Source organism: Triticum urartu, chromosome 4 (assembly GCF_003073215.2).
Source record: "Triticum urartu cultivar G1812 chromosome 4, Tu2.1, whole genome shotgun sequence".
In the NCBI taxonomy this organism is placed as follows: Eukaryota; Viridiplantae; Streptophyta; class Magnoliopsida; order Poales; family Poaceae; genus Triticum; species Triticum urartu.
In genome coordinates, this window is record NC_053025.1 from 405,970,400 (window position 1) to 405,986,661 (window position 16,262).

The following is a 16,262-nucleotide window of genomic DNA, read 5'->3' on the forward strand; positions in this document are numbered from 1 at the left end:
ATAACGCGCACGGCGCAACTGCATGCATATGGGCCCCCCGACGTGATCGTGTGCACACCCAACCGCTGGCAGAGCGCGTGCGGAGGGACGTGAACAGAGCGCTCCGCGGTCGCCTCAATGACGAGCAACCATGTATATATATATATATGCATATAGCAGTTGAACACGCAAGGAAACTCTATCCACAAGCCGAGCACGCCGACGGACGCGAGCAGAGTGCGCCAAAGGACGCGAGCAGATCATGTTGCGGTGCCTAACATCGAGCAGAGCTTGCCGAGGGACGCGAGCAGAGGCCGATGCAATGATACGTGGCAAATAAGACGAACTGTGCGAGCGATGTCGGAGACATCAAGCACGAATCAGATTAGAGTCGCGCGTGTGATATGTGGCATACAGTTGATCCATCCGAGCTGTTTGTGATGGAATAGGCCATGTGTGTTGCGGGCAAACACTTGCTACTATATAATCTTAAATTTAACCAAAAAAGGGTTAATGCATGTTACAAAAATTGTATAGCTGGAAACTATGTTCAAATACGACTCCAACGATATAATCTTTGGCGACATGCATTCGTATTTTATTAGTTAAATCCTACAGATAAACCAGGATAGGGGTATAGTAGGTAATTAGATCGCAAACATTTTTTTGTATTAACCGTATGTGTACGTGTCCTTTCGTCCTCCTCTCGCACGTCTTGTCACCCCGCTGCCGCAGACGGCTTACAGCGCAAGCTTGCACAGCGCGCGGGGGCGTTCTTTTGGCCAAATGGTGGCTCGAAGTGGCGCCAATGAATCGTCAGTGAGCCCATCCCCGCGCAACCTCGCAGGTTCCCGCGCAAGCTTCCCGCCCGACTCGGTGAAATCAACCAAAATCTCAATGCTTACCGGCCTGCTATAAAAACCCTTACGGCTGGCGAGTCCTGTGTCACATTTTCCACTCCCTCCCTGTAGCTTATCTCGTGTGCTTCTCCCACAATTGCCAATGGCACCGGTCCGTCGTTGTTGCTCAGCCACTCCGCCGTCATCAGAGGACAGCTCCAGCTGGGAGGCTACACCACGATGGCGACGCAGTCCCTGACATAGTGTAGTGCGCGTGGCGTCCCAGTTGGGTGTGCGCGGAACACCCACCACACGCTCCGCCGCCGCTGCCCATCGGCAGCTGTTGCCGGCCGCTGTTGCCGCCACACCACCATTGAAAGCCAGGGCCATCTCTCGCTCCGCCGCCGCTGCCCATCGGCAGCTGTTGCCGGCCGCCGTTGCCGCCACACCACCGTTGAAAGCCAGGGCCATCTCCTGCTCCACCGCCGTGGCCCGAAGGTGGGAGGTGGCCGTCGTGGCCGCCACCCCACTGCCAGCCACCATGGCCATCACCCGCTCCGCCACCGCGGCCCGAAGGTGGGAGGTGGTGGTCGTGGCCGCCACCCCATCGTCAGCCGCTGTGGCCACTAGCCCACCGTCGACCACCGGGATCATCACCCGCTCCGCCACTGTCGCCCGAAGGAGGGAGGCGGAGGTGGAGGCCCGCACGTGCATCAGCGACCTTGCGCGCTACATCGAGTTCCTACGGGAGGAGGAGGAGCGCCTTGTTGAGCATGCAAAGAGCCTTACCACAGCCGTGGCCGCAGCACACGTCGACGCAGAGGCGAGGAATCAGGAGATCTACGAGCAGTCCGACCGCTTTGAGAGGAATCGTCTGGAGCAGCAGTGGGCGTTTGAGCTGGCGAGCGTCGCTGAACATGCAACAGTGGTAGGCACCGTATTGCATTTCTCCAGCTCGTTGGTAGGCTCCTCCTTCTCCTCTGCCTCTTACTGAGCACGCTCGATAGAGGAGAGGCTGCCGGAAGTAGCACAAAACCCCTCCTTGGTAGTAGTAGTATTTAGGGGCTATTTTCTTCAGTTCATCTGACTATAGATGTGTGGTCGAACTGTACAACGTACTTAGAATTAGCTAGTATATATAGTTGAACTAGCTATTTCAGTACGTGGTTGGCAACAATTGGGGAAAAGTTTGGTCGGTTCAGCTGTCGAGTTGAACTATTTGTATAAATTAAGAAAGAATGCTTAATCAATGAATCAAATCTATGATTAATTACTGAATTTTAGTTGCAAAAATTAGATAGTGCTAGTGATTTCTAGCTGCATATTTTGACAAATCGCAATGTTACAAGGATTGACAAATAGCAATGTTACTAGATCAACAAATGTCAATCTTTCCAGTTTGACAAATGGCAACTTACCTGATAACCCACAAGTATAGGGGATCAATTGTAGCCTCTTTCGATAAGTAAGAGCGTCGAAACCAAGGAGGAGCTAAAGGTAGAACAAATATTCCCTCAAGTTCTATCGACCATTGATACAACTCTGCGCACGCTTGACGTTCACTTTACCTAGAACACGTATAAAACTAGAAGTACTTTGTAGGTGTTTTGGATAGGTTTGCAGGATAATAAAGAGCGCGTAATAAAAAGTAGGGGCTGTTTAGATAAAGAAGCAATAAAGTTAGTATTGCGAGTGTGGAAAAGTGGTGATAGGAGTTGTGAAATTTTCCCTAAGCAATTGACGACTTTACTAGACCGATAACAAGTTTTATGTGGGAGAGGCCACTGCTAGCATGTCATCCCTGACTTGGAATTCTATGCACTTATGATTGGAACAATTAGCAATCATCCGCAACTACTAACGTTCATTAAGATAAAACCCAACCATAGCATTAAGATATATTGGCCCCCCTTCAATCCCGTATGCATCAATTTCTATGCTAGGTTGAAGTTTCTGTCACTCTTGCCCTCCAATACATAGTCCTATCAACATACAACTAACCCTATGGTGTGATCCACGCGCACGCTCATATGATGGGCACCAAAGGACAGCAACATAACCACAAGCAAATTAAATCAATCATAGCAATTCATCAACCACTGATAGGACAACGAAAATCTACTCAGACATCATAGGATGGCAACACATCATTGGATAATAATATGAAGCATAGAGCACCATGTTCAAGTAGAGGGTACATCGGGTTGCGGGAGAGTGGACCATTGTAGATAGAGGGGGAAAGGTGATGGAGATGTTGGTGCAGATAGCGTAGGTGTTGGTGAAGATCGCGGTGATGATGATGGCCCCCGGCGGCGTTCCGGCGCCACCGGAAGCGAGAGGGAGAGAGCCCCCCTCCTTCTTCTTCTTCTTCTTCCTTGACCCTCTCCCTAGATGGGAGAAGGGTTTCCCCTCTGGTCCATGGTCACCATGGCATGGGAGGGGCGAGAGCCCCTCCGAGATTGGATCTGTCTCTCTGTCTCTCTCTGTTTCCGCGTTCTGGGATTCTGCCCTTTCACTGTTTCTTATATATCCGGAGATTTGTAACTCCGATTGGATTGAAACCTTCTCCCCGATTTTTTTCATCCGAAAATTAGCTCTCTTGCGGCCAAAGAAGAGTAGTAACCGCCTTACGGGGGGCCCATGAGGGTCAGAGGCGCGCCCCCTGCCTCGTGGCCCCCTCGGGTACCTTCTCGCATTGATTTTCTTCCGATATCTCACAAATATTCCAAAAATATTATCCGTCCATTTTTATTCCGTTTGGACTTCATTTGATATGGATTTTCTACGAAAAAAACATGCAACAAACAGGAACTGGCACTGGATCAATATGTTAGTCCCTAAAATAGTATAAAAAGTTGCCAAAAGTATATGAAAGTTGTAGAATATTGGCATGGAACAATAAAAAATTACAGACACAACGGAGACGTATCAATACCCAATATGACAGATGCAAATCTTACCAAATTGTTTATACGTGGTTGCACACGGGTCTTCCAAAACAACCGTTTGCGTTGAAGGGATGCACAAATCCTGCGCTACGGATTTTCCCTCGACTTAAGGGGGAAGACCATAGTTCTCACTTTGCATACGAGTGTTCTATATAAAACGTTTGCGATCAAGAGCTGCAGAAATCCTGCTCAGCACATTTTCTCTTGGCTTCCTGGGGAAGCTGTCAGTTTGCATACATGTGTTCTAACTAAAATGTTTGCGATCAAGAGCTGCACAAATCCTGCTAGGCACTTTTTCCGTTGGCTTCCTGGGGAAATTGTCGGTTTTGCATACGGGTGTTCTAACTAAAATGTTTGCGATGAGTGTTTTATATTTAAAAACAGTATTGAACTACGGCTTGGGCGCCATTAGTGTACAGGATGCGAGCAAGGCGGGCGTCCGTGGAAGTCAAAGGGCTCGCTTCCCAGTGAGCCTGCGTGGCGTACAGCTCGCACACTTCCCGGTGAGCCCCCACATTGGAGTACAGCTCGCATGCCTTCCGTTTAGTCAAGCACTCAAGCACCTGTCCGCACGACACCTCCTAGCCATTAAAAGAGTGAGGCGTGGCGCCACGTGAATGGTTAGCAGAACGCACATAATTTAAATTATACAAGACATTTGAGATGTTACAGTGGCAGTTATTTGTTTCAAAATGCCTTTGTTGGCTGTTATTCGAGTGCGCCTTCTCTCAAAATGGACATGAAAAATACCACAACATGTCAGGTGCCATTCCATTATAGCATGCCAACTTCCATGAATTTCAGACGAGTTTTGTATTTACTATAATTTAAAAACAAAGTATCTCAACATTTTGCCAGCAATCAACAGTGCCCTGGTGTTTGAAATTAATTCCCATTTCTTGCATGGGACCTAAGCATGCCCCGAAGGACACACATTTGATTTTCAACCAATTTATATGCACTGGAGCTTGTGCATGTAGTTCAAATTTGAACTATGCACATGAAATGCCTAGAAAGTCCAGTTAATGTATAAAAATGTTCAAACGAACCCTGAAAATTCCAAAATTAAACACAACACTCCTGTTGTTCTATGTTGACACTAGAATTTTTTGAAAGCAATAAGAGGCAAGCGATATTGTCATCCCAAAGGTGGCATGTTCCTTACCGAAACCATCACGTTTGTTGTGAGAAGCTCTGGTTTGTGAGAAGCTTATACCCAAACCTGCCCCAAATGGGACAAAATTTTTAACACGACATGTCGATGCCGCTCCATGTTAGCATGCCAAGTTTCATGAATTTCAGACGAATTTTGGATTTACTAGAATTTAAAAACCAGGTATCTCAATGTTTGCGGCCGAGTGACGGTGGCAGGGTGTTTGAAATTCATTCCCATTTCTTGCATGGGACCTAAGCATGCAACCATGGACACGCATTTGATTTTTTAACCAGTTTATATGCACTAGAGCTTGTGCATGTAGTTCAAATTTGAATTATGCGCATAAAATGCCTGGAAATCTTAGTCAATGTATAAAAATGTCAAAACGAACCCCGGGAAATTCCAAATTAAACACAACACTCCTGTTGTTCTATGTTGACACTATAATTTTTTGAAAGCAATAAGAGGCAACAGATATCGTTTTGTCCCCAAAGGTGACACGTTCCCTACCGAAACCATCACGCTTGTTCTGAGAAGCTTTGGTTTGTGAGAAGCTTATACCCAAACCTGCCCCAAATGGGACAAAATTTTTACCATGACATGTCAATGCCACTCCATGATATCATGCCAAGTTTCATGAATTTCAGACGAGTTTTGGATTTACTATAATTTAAAAACTAGGTATCTCAATGTTTGTGGCCGAGTGACGGTGGCAGGGTGTTTGAAATTCATTCCCATTTCTTGCATGGGACGTAAGCATGCAACCAAGGACACATATTTGATTTTTTAACCAGTTTATATGCACTGGAGAATGTGCATGTAGTTCAAATTTGAATTATGCACATAAAATGCATGGAAAACCCAGTTAATGTATAAAAATGTCCAAACGAACCCCGAAAAATTCCAAAATTAAACACAACACTCCTGTTGTTCTTGTTGACACTCGAATTTTTTTGAAAGCAATAAGAGGCAACGAATATCGTTTCGTCCCCAAAGGTGGCACGTCCCCTACCGAAACCATCACGCTTGTTGTGAGAAGCACTGGTTTGTGAGAAGATTATACCCAAACCTGCCCCGAATGGGATAATTTTTTTATGGTGGCATGTTGATGCCGCTCCATGATAGCATGCCAAGTTTCATGAATTTCAGACGAGTTTTGGATTTACTAGAATTTAGAAACCAGGTGAGGGAGTCCTGGATTAGGGGGTCTCCGAATAGTCGGACTATATCCTTTGTCCGGACTGTTGGGCTATGAAGATACAAGATTGAAGACTTCGTCCCGTGTCCGGATGGGACTCTCCTTGGCGTGGAAGGCAAGCTAGGAAATACGGATATGTAGATCTCCTCCCTTGTAACCGACTCTGTGTAACCCTAGCCCCCTCCGGTGTCTATATAAACCGGAGGGTTTAGTCCGTAGGACAACAGACAATCATACCATAGGCTAGCTTCTAGGGTTTAGCCTCTACGATCTCATGGTAGATCAACTCTTGTAATACTCATATCATCAAGAACAATCAAGAAGGACGTAGAGTATTACCTCCATCAAGAGGGCCCGAACCTGGGTAAACATCGTGTCCCCCGCCTCCTATTACCATCCGCCTTAGACGTACAGTTTGGGACCCCCTGCCCGAGATCCACCGGTTTTGACACCGACATTGGTGCTTTGATTGAGAGTTCCACTGTGTCATCACCATAAGGCTTGATGGCTCCTTCGATCATTGATAGTGATGCGGTCCAAGGTGAGGTTTTCCTCCCCGGACAGATCTTTGTATTCGGCGGCTTCGCATTGTGGGCCAATTCACTTGGCCATCTGGAGCAGATCGAGAGCTACGCCTCTGGCCATCAGGTCAGATTCGGAAACTTAAACTACACTGCTGATGTCCGCGAAGAATTGATCTTCGATGGATTTGAGCCTGTGTCAGGTGCGCCGCACAGTCACGACGAGCACGCCGTAACTCTACCGTCGGACAATGTTCGGGAGATTGCATCTGCAACTACTCCGTCCTTCAATCTGGAGCAAATTGCGCCATCCAAGGACGGAGGGATAGACCCTGCCATGGAGGTCGCACTCTCAGTGGCGATGGAGCCGGATACTGACTTCACCCCTTACGAGAGCCGTGTCGCCGAACCACTGGATTCATCTCCGGCCATAGACTCCGAGCTGCCTGCATCCGTGCCCATCGAATCCGACTGGGCGCCGATCATGGAGTTCACCTCCGCGGATATCTTTCAGCACTCGCCTTTCGGCGATGTGCTAAATTCGTTAAAGTCTCTCTCCTTGTCAGGAGAACCTTGGACGAACTATGTCCGGCTAGAATGGGATACAGACGACGAAGAAATTCGCTGCCCGCCCACCACCCACTTAGTAGGCATTGTCGACGACTTAACCGACATACTCAACTTCGACTCCGAAGACATCGACAACATGGACGAAGATGTAGGAGACGAACAGGATCCAGCGCCCACAGGGCGCCGGACAACCACTTCATCACATGGCATATATATGGTGGACACCCCTAAAGAAGGCAATGGCGACGAGACAGCGGAGGATGACCCCTCCAAGAAGCAACCCAAGCGCCGACGTCAGCGGCGCCGCTCTAAGTCCCGCCACAACAATAGTAGTGATACCGGCACAGGAGATAATAACACTCCGGATAGTGCCGAAGACAACCACAATCCCCTCCAGCACGATGTAGAGCCGAAGGATGAACAAGCCAACCCTCCAGAGCAGGCAGCAGATGGAGAACCGGAGGAGGACAATTACATGCCTCTCTCCGAAGACAAGGAGAGCCTCGGCGACGAAGAATTTATCGTGCCTGAGGACCCCATCGAACAGGAGCGCTTCAAGCGCCGGCTTATGGCCACAGCAAATAGCCTGAAGAAAAAGCAACAACAGCTTCAAGCTGATCAAGACTTGCTAGCAGACAGATGGACCAAAGTCCTTGCGGCCGAGGAATACGAACTCGAGCGCCCCTCCAAGAGTTAGCCAAAACGCAGGTTGCTACCTCACCTCGAGGAGGAAGCATTGAAACCTCATGCACCAGTGTACGATGCGGCTGACCGGCCACTACGTGGCTGAGCCAATGAGGCGTTTCAGCCTGAAGTTCAGCTTGCACCCCGCCGCCACTCAATCAAAAATACCAAGGCCCGGGGCAACACACGGGACCTGCGAGACGTATGGGACAGCAGGGCAAAACTCGCAAGGTCAATATATGGGTCACGGGCGCGTGCGCCAACGCGGGACGATGATCATCGCGCCGGATACACCAAAAGTAAATCCGTCCGAGCCAAATACAGCAGACAAGACTCATATGAACTGCGCCGTGATATAGCCCGACACAGAGGCGCCACACACCCCCTATGCTTCACGGATGAAGTTATGGATCACGAATTCCCGGAGGGTTTCAAACCCATAAATATCGAATCATATGATGGTACAACAGATCCCGCTGTATGGATTGAGGATTTCCTCCTTCACATCCACATGGCTCGCGGTGATGATCTACATGCCATCAAGTACCTCCCACTAAAACTGAAAGGACCAGCTCGGCATTGGCTAAATAACTTGCCAGCAGACTCCGTCGGCAGTTGGGAGGATCTGGAAGACGCATTCCTTGACAACTTCCAGATCACTTATGTGCGACCACCGGACACTAATGACTTGAGCCATATAACTCAGCACCCCGGGGGATCGGCCAGGCAATTCTAGACACGATTCCTAACAAAGAAAAACCAAATTGTTGAATGTCCGGATGCAGAGGCCTTAGCGGCATTCAAGCATAACATCCGCGACGAGTGGCTTGCCCGACACCTCGGCCAGGAGAAGCCGAAGTCTATGGCAGCGCTCACGACACTCATGACCCGCTTTTGCGCGGGTGAGGATAGATGGCTGACTCGCAGCAACAACACATCTAGGAATCCGGGCACTCCAAATAACAAAGATGCCAACGGCAGATCACGACGCAACAAACACAAGCGCCGCAAATATGGTGATAAAACGAATAATACGGCAGTTAATGCCGGGTTCAGGGTCTCAAAGCCCAGTCAGTGGAAAGGGCCCCATGAAAATACAAATCCGGGTCCATCCAGTCCGGACCGCATACTCGCTCGCCAATGCCAAATTCATGGCACCCCAGAAATGCCGGCCACCCATACCAACAGAGAATGCTGGGTCTTCAAACAAGCCGGCAAGGCAGGCGCCAAACACGAAGAGGGGTCTCAAAGCAACAATAGCAATGAAGAGCCAAGTTTCCGAACATAGGAGGGCAAAAGAAATCCCCCCATACTCAATCGGTGAATGTGGTAAATACCACCCAACCGGCCCACTTGATATAAGCTAGAGCCGGTCACCTTCAACCGCACGGATCGTCCGGTTAAAGCCAATTGGGGCAATCCAGCCGCACTAATCCTCGACCCAATAGTAGACGGGTTCCACCTCACTCGAGTCCTTACGGATGGAGGTAGCAGTGTAAACCTGCTTTACCAGGATATAGTGCGCAAGATGGGCATCGACCAGTCAGCGATCAAGGCCACTAAAGCCACTTTTATAGCACTGCTCGAGCGAACCACTTTTGCTCGATTCAACGTGGTACCACATGGTGCCTACCGTAAGCTCACAATGCCCGGTCCACGCGGCGTCATCACGGTTCATGGCAAGGCCGAATTTTCTTTTGACGCCATCAAATACATCACTGCAATAGCAGCAGGAACACCGAGCAGCACCTCGCAGCCGAACCTCGAGTCGACACCTAGGCTCCCGGACACCGCTAAGGGGCTCCGAACTACTTCACGGAAGGATACTCTGGCTCGTTTAGGGTTCAATTAAACACTCCGGCGAAGTCCATGACAGGCCGAACTCAGCGGCTCAACCGCCCTTCGGCACGCAAACATTTCTTATATTTCCTTTGCAGGTCCACCTTTGCACCGACCAGGACGGACTCCACAGAGGCAGCTCGAACACGCCTGGGGATCCTTAGACATTTCCTTCAGCGACCGTCTGGGCACAATACGAACCCGCACTCAACCTTTTCCCCTGGTCACAGCAGGTTCTGCTATCACAACTCCTTCTTTTATTATTTATCACATTACTTGTACAATATGAATAGACATATTATTTATACAACATATGGATTCATATGATGTTTACCTACTGGTTATTTCTTGTTGGGGTAATGGGCTGACTGCGCCCCTCGAGACGCCAGATGAAGAGCCGCCTTCTGGAGGACGGCTGAAGGAACAGTCGGCTGCCCGCATGCAGCCGAGTCCTAGAGGCGAGGTCAAGATCGGCCGACTCCTGCCTGGCGGCTTCCAGAGAAGCCGGCCACGGGGAGTCGGCCCATGGCACCAACAAAGCCCATGCCCTCATCAGGGGGATGGGACGGGGGGCGACAATACTGAAGCCCACTCCCTCCCCTTTTCCAGGAGATGGCTAGGCCACAGTGCGCTGTACCAACGGAGAACTCCGTCTGGCACGACACTGTTTCCATGCCATCCCTGTCATTAGCAACAGTGGGCGGAGTCCTGTGCCCACGACGGTCTGTCAGTACGGTCCATAGACGATGGGCCCTACCGGTCAACGAGAGTCCAGAAGACGGCAAGAGCGCCACCAGTCGGACCCGTAGGGAGCCGGCCCCCGAGAGTCGGCCTACCCCTCCCTCGGGTTCCCCGCGCCATTAACCAGACGAGACAGGGAGTGGCTACAGTGATCACCCGCCAGACGGCGGGGCTGTAGCCACGACCCCATGACCAAGCCTGCGTCATTAGAAGCACAGCTACAGTAATCAGCAGCCGGCAAGACCCGCAAGCAACGGGTACGGCCTGTGAGCTCCGTACCAGACCAGTCGACGGGGCCCACCAGTCGGCGGGCCCCAGCAGTCGGCAGAAGGGCCGACAGGAAAAGAGACTGATGGCTGGGCCCTGCGCCCAGACAGTTTACCATTGTACCCCTGGGGGGTAGGCCTATATAAACCCCCCAGGGCACCCATGCAAAGGGTTCGGACCCATTAGAACTAGACCAGATCATAGAGGGAGGAGAGAGCTAGCCCTGCCTTCTCCTACCTTCAGCATACAGCTCCAAGAGCGCCCTTGTATTCACTTTGCCATAGTGATCATGCGGAGACCCCACAGAGCAGGACTAGGGGTGTTATCTCCTAGGAGAGCCCCGAACCTGGGTAAAGTATGCCGACGTTCGTGTCTACGTCTCATCCCGCTTTCGGGCACCGGCGACGTTCTACTCGCTCCCACCATGATAAGCCATCCATTGGCATATGTCGCACCCAACCCCTGACATTTGGGGCCCACCGTGGGGCCTGGTGCACCGTCGTCCGGAGACTTGTTCTGGACGGGAACCCTTTTCCTCCCTAGCGAGCGCAGCTAGCCTGGCACGCCACACGGAGTCTGCGCTGACGCGCTGCATGACGTTGAGATTGCCTGCGCGGCCAGTTGCCTTGCCGATCTTGTCAGCGGGGTCCGCCTCTCCGACGAGCCCGCATCCGACGCGGGCACAGGCGGACCCAAGAGCCTCCTCGCAGGCCTCCTCGATCAACTCCACGTCGCCAGCGAGCCAGCTGGGGACTTGGAGTCCGTAGACTCCACCGACCCGATGTTGGTCGACTCCGACACCGCGTCGCTTGACACGTTCCCCACCAACATGGTGTACTACGACAAGCCGCTCCCTTGCGCGGAGAGCGGCGGAAGCACCGTCACGGAAGAGCTTGTCATTGATCATGGCGAGCACTCCGGCGGGGGTGATTATGACCCGCTCAGCGCGGCGCTGCAAGATCTGGCAGCGCCCATTCCTGAAGATGCCGACGCCAAGATGCTGGAGGCATGCTGCCTTCAGCTAGTCGAAGGCGCCAAGAAGCTGGCCAGCATGAGACGCCTATCAGAGGCCTATCAGCGCGAGATGGACCACGCTGTGGGCGGCACGCCGGCTCTAGCTGGACCTAGCCGCCTTGGCACGGTCCGGGAGCGCGGCGTGGCCATCGCCGACCTATTCGGGGCAAATCGCCCCATTTACGCCACGCCTGCGGAGAACATCCAAGCTTCCTAGGCGGCGGCGGACAAGCTTGAAAAATTCGAGGGCGAAGAACGTTGCTTGATGACAGAGTGCGTCCAGTGACTCCTTGACGCGGCTGCAGAGCAGAAAGAGGCCGGCTGCCGCACTGATGCGCCGCACCGACAGAATGACGACCTGCCTCCCCGCCGAGACCAAGGCGCGACATCTCAGACACCGACTGGTGGCGGCCGCGGAAGAAAGGACAAGGATCCGGCTGCCAGCCGCAGTCGGACTCGCATCACCATAGAGCGCGACAAAGATGGCCGCCCAAGAACAGTGGAACGACGGGACGACTGTCCGCCTCCTCCCCCTCGCAGGGAAAGGCGAGTCTCCCCGCCGCCTGTTTATCACCCGACGCTCGGTGACCGCCTTGGCCACCGAGAGGGAGTCGGAGAGAATGACGCCCGCCACCGGATCGACCGTCTCCACCAATCCCTGGCGCTTGAAGAAGAAGATGAGTTGGGTCCGTCGTGTTTCGGCCCCCGCATTTGAGACGAGCCCTTCCCCAAAGGGTTCACGCTCCCAAGAGACACACCCAAATACACCGGCTCCGTGAAGCCGGAAGACTGGCTAGTCGACTACTCCACGGCCGTCAGCATAGCAAACGGCAACATGCATGTTGCCATGAAGTACGTTCTGCTCATGCTCCAGGGCACGGCCGGGACATGGCTGAACAGCTTGAAGCCCCGCAGCATCAATAGTTGGGTCGACTTCACCGACGCATTCGTCCGCAACTTCACCAGCACGTACAAGCGGCCACCCAAACCTCGCCAGCTCTCCTTGTGCGTGCAAGGCCCCAACGAGTCAACTCGCGACTACCTCATGCGCTGGGCCGAGCTCCGCAACTCCTGCGAGGGCGTGCACGAGGTGTAGGCCATCAAGTACTTCACTGCAGGATGCCGAGAGGGCACCCTCCTCAAGCACAGGCTTCTCTGCGATGAGCCAGAAACCCTCGATGAGCTGCTGATCATAGCAGACAAATATGCCATGGCCGACTCCTCCATGAAGGCGGAGATCCAAGTTAGTGCGACAGGCAAGGTGGCTCCTCAGGCTCCTCGAACCCCGGCTGGAGACGCCAGTCGGCGTCAACAGCAGAACGACCACAAGCGCAAAGCCCCACAGCCGGCTTCCACCAGTCGGCAGGTGGCGACAGTCGAAGACCAGCAGCCGGAAGGGCAGCCTCCGCCCAAATGCCAGAAGGGCGGCAAGCCCAACTGGCAGCCGGCTTTCTCATATGAGCAGACTTTGGATGGACCCTGCAAATTCCATAGTGGCGCGAAGCCGTCCAACCACACCACTCGGAAGTGCCACTGGCTCACCAGGATCGCCAAGGGATACGGCCTTTTGTCTCCCCCACCTGCTGGGCAGCCGCCTCCTCCTCCGCCCCAGCAGCCGGCGGTCAGACCAGTCGGCGCGATACAAGACGAGTACCCGGAAGAGCATGGAACCTATGTCGTGTTCACCAGCGTGGCCGATGATCGATGCAGCAGGCGGCTGCAGCAGCAAGAGGTGAATGCAGTAGCATCTGAGACACCAGAGTTCATGCATTGGTCTGAGAAGCCCATCAGCTGGAGCAGAGCTGACCACCCGGAAGTAATGCCCAAACCCGGCTCCTATGCCTTTGTTTTGGACGCCACCTTTGCCACGGACAAGCGAGCTACTCGCTTCTCCATACTCTTGATAGACGGCGGCAGCAGCATCAACATCCTGTACAAGGATACAATGGAGAAATTAGGAATCAAATAGAGGCAGCTTCAGTCCAGACGGACAGTGTTCCATGGCATAGTTCCTGGCCTTTCCTGCTCACCAATCGGCAAAATTCTGATTGACGTCCTCTTTGGGGACAAAGATCATTTCCGCCGAGAGTCAGTTTGGTTTCAGGTGGTGGACCTTGAGAGCCCATACCATGCGCTACTTGGCCGGCCTGCCCTGGCCATGTTCATGGCGGTCCCCCACTATGCCTACCTCAAGATGAAGATGCCGAGTTCCAAGGGGATTCTGACCATAACTGGCAACTACAAGAAGTCGTTTGCCTGCACAACAGAAAGCAGTCGGCTGGCCGAGTCCCTCGTGATCGCAGCTGAGAAGTGGCTCCTTGATCGGGTTGTGGCGATGGCAAGCAAGCAGCTAGAAATGTCGCCCGATCCCAAGGAGTCGGAAGCTGAGGGCTCGTTCAAGCCGGCCAAAGAAACGAAGAAGATACCCTTGGACCTGGAGCACCCGAAGAGGTACGCTGTCGTAGGTGCAAACCTCGACAGCAAATAGGAAGGTGAGCTCGTCGATTTCCTCCGTGAGAATCGGGACATCTTTGCATGGTCCCCCAAAGACATGCCAGGTGTCCCGACGGATTTCGCCAAGCACAAATTACATGTCCGATCTGATGCCAAGCCAGTCAGGCAGCCCTTGCGCCGCTTGTCAGAGGAGAAGAGAAGAGTTGTTGGAGAAGAGATAGCCCAGCTGCTGGCAGCCGACTTCATCATGGAAGTGTTGTTTCTAGAATGGCTAGCCAACCCGGTCCTGGTACTGAAGAAGAACAAGCAGTGGCAAATGTGTATTGATTACACTAGTCTCAACAAAGCATGCCCCAAGGACCCGTTCGCCTTGCCAAGGATCGACCAAGTGATAGACTCCACAGCCGGATGCGAGCTATCGAGTTTCTTGGATGCGTATTCATGATATCACCAGATCAAGTTGAACCCGGCCGATAGGCTGAAGACCGCCTTCATCACGCCGTTTGGAGCCTTCTGCTACTTGACCATGACGTTCGGCTTGAGGAACGCCGGCACCACCTTCCAACGTTGCATGCAGAAGTGCCTCCTCAAGCAACTCGGCAGAAACGCCCATGTTTACATGGACGATGTGGTGGTGAAGACGGAGAAGCGTGGAACACTGCTGGAAGACCTCAAGGAGACCTTTGAGAACTTGCGCCGATTTCAAAACAAGCTCAACCCGGAGAAATGCGCCTTTAGAGTACCAGCCGGCCAGCTTCATGGCTTCGTGGCCTCTGAACGCGGCATAGAGTGCAACCCTGTGAAGATCAAGGCCATTGAGAGGATGGAGGTACCCAGCCGACTGCTGGACGTACAAAAGTTCACCGGCTGTTTGGCATCCATCAGCCGATTCATCTGCCGGCTGGGCGAGAAGGCTCTCCCCCTATACCAACATGAAGAAGACCACTTTTTTTGAGTGGAACCACAAGGCGGATGAAGCTTTTCTCCAACTGAAGAAGATGTTGACTACTCCACCTGTCCTGGCGGCTCCGACTCCTAAGGAACCCATGCTCCTCTACATCGCCGCCACCAGCCGAGTAGTCAGCACAGTGATCGTGGTAGAGCGAAAGGAGGAAGGCAAGGCACTACCAGTCCAGAGACCGGTATATTATTTGAGTGAAGTGTTGTCGACCTCCAAGCAAAACTACCCCCACTACCAGAAGATGTGCTACGGCGTGCACTTTGCTGCCAAGAAATTGAAGCCTTACTTTCAAGAGCATCCAATCATTGTGGTTTGCACAGCTCCACTAGACGAGACCATCGGGAGCCGGGATGCTTCGGGCCGAGTGGCCAAATGGGCCATAGATTTGGCCCCCTACACCATCTACTACCAGCCTCACACCACCATCAAGTCGCAGGCGCTGGCTGACTTCCTCGTCGACTGGGCCGAGACCTAGTATTTGCCGCCAGTGCCCGACTCCACCCATTGGCGAATGCATTTCGACGACTCCAAGATGCGCATCGGATTGGGAGCCGGCATTGTCCTCACCTCTCCCAAAGCGACAAGCTCAAATCATGCAGCAAATCCATTTTGCCGCCTCCAACAACGTCACTGAATACGAGGCACTCATTCACGGGCTCCGGCTGGCCAAAGAGCTCGGCATTCGCCGGATCCTGTGCTATGGTGACTCCGACTTGGTGGTCCATCAGTCATCAGGTGATTGGGATGCCAAAGACGCAAACATGGCGAGCTACCGCTTCCAAGAAATGACAACGATCAAGCAGACGCCCTGGCACGAATCGGCTCCACCGTCAAGCAATACCGTCCAGCGTCGCCCTTCAGTGCCTCCTCAAGCCGTCTGTCAAGCCATCGCTAGAGTCAGACTCTATTTTCATGCCGCCTCCTCCTGAAGTAGTTGGATCTGACTCGAGAGCCCCCGCAGATGGCACGAGTATTTCGGCAGGCGGCGCGGGGATCTGGCAGTCGCACCCGGCCCGGGGACTACGACAGTCGGCCTGGAGACTCCAGAGCCCGGCCCAGGGACTATGCCAATCGGCCCGGGGACTTCATCG